This window comes from Salvelinus sp. IW2-2015, unplaced genomic scaffold (assembly GCF_002910315.2).
Source record: "Salvelinus sp. IW2-2015 unplaced genomic scaffold, ASM291031v2 Un_scaffold4747, whole genome shotgun sequence".
Lineage (NCBI taxonomy): Eukaryota > Metazoa > Chordata > Actinopteri > Salmoniformes > Salmonidae > Salvelinus > Salvelinus sp. IW2-2015.
In genome coordinates this window covers 724-2,183 of record NW_019946016.1, presented here as the reverse complement: position 1 = coordinate 2,183, position 1,460 = coordinate 724, and positions in this window count along the sequence as shown.

Below are 1,460 nucleotides of genomic sequence, written 5' to 3'. Positions count from 1 at the left end.
TCAAGATGGCGGTCACCCAGAGATAACTTAGGCTCAGTGGTCCCTTAAAATGTCCAATCATGATCCTTTTACAGCCTCAAGACACTGTTGGTGTCTTTTTCCCAAAATCTTATATACAGTACCATGATTTTGAGGGACAGATCAACATTTTCTGGGAGGAGGGCTGGTCCAACTCAAGGTGTCATAAAAAAAAGTGCACCCCCCCAACAAAAAAATATTTTCACATGACCCTCCCCTTGTACTGTCAAATAAACTGAACACCCTCCCCTCTCATAGAATTAACTCAAAATAATGTTTACGACCAAAAATAATAATACTGTAGTGACCCTGTGTTTATAAACGTCAACTTTTCCACTTCAGGATGCTTTTATGGCACAGTCAATGTCACAATCTCCCTGCCTGTTTCATTATGCTGCAGACAATGATCAGATAGGGGGAAATCAGATTTTCAACTTTTTGATGCCATATTATAAATTACATAAAATATATGCAACTAATTTTCCACCAATAGGTTTCTCTGGCAATGCACCACACAACCAATAAACAAAGCATGGCAACTTCGGGCACTTCAATGTTATGGTTTGCATTTTCAACACCACAATCAATCTCGACAAACAGAAAATACATTTCTCCCTGCCTTGTAGGCTTAGCCAGTATCAATGGCTTGGCAATGTCCGAATGTCATTAAGTTTTTGGTGTTTTGTAACAGATGTCACTTTCCATTCATCAATTGGCCGCTGCAGTTTGGATTGATTGATTGATTTTATTTGTCAGTTAAAAAATACATATGTGCACAAAGATTTTTAAAGTCACCGGTATTGCACAATATAGTCGGGGACTTATTTCTATTGTGGTAGCTATTTTTTACATAAATACATATACAATTACATAGATACAGATACATTACAGAGATAGAGAAGAAACAATGCTCAACCTCCAGATGAGTATGAGGGGGGAGTTTAAGTACAATTCTTACAAGCTTGTTTGGCTGGTAGCTTATTGTTTAGATGTTTGGGGCTGCTGGTAAATCGTGATGTGCAGTCATAATCAAAGTGACACTGCACACTTGCCAGAGTCTTCAGGGTGTCTATCGTTAGGTTTCCATCCAATTGACGACAGATTTTAATGCGAATATTCAAAAATCTTCATAAAACAATATACCATTTCAGAGTTTCCTTCGGGAAAATTTGGCACCGGACAACATGACAGAGAAGATTTTAATTTCCCGGACATTTGAGAAATTTAACGGACATTCATATTTTTTATTTTTTATTTCACCAGGTAGGCCAGTCATTTACAACTGCGACCTGGCCAAGATAAAGCACAGCAGTTCGACAAAAACAACACAGAGTTACACATAAACAAACGTASAGTCAATAACACAAAAGAAAATAAAAATAGAAAGAATCTATGTACAGTGTGTGTAAATGTAGAAGAGTAGTGAGGTAGGCAATAAATAA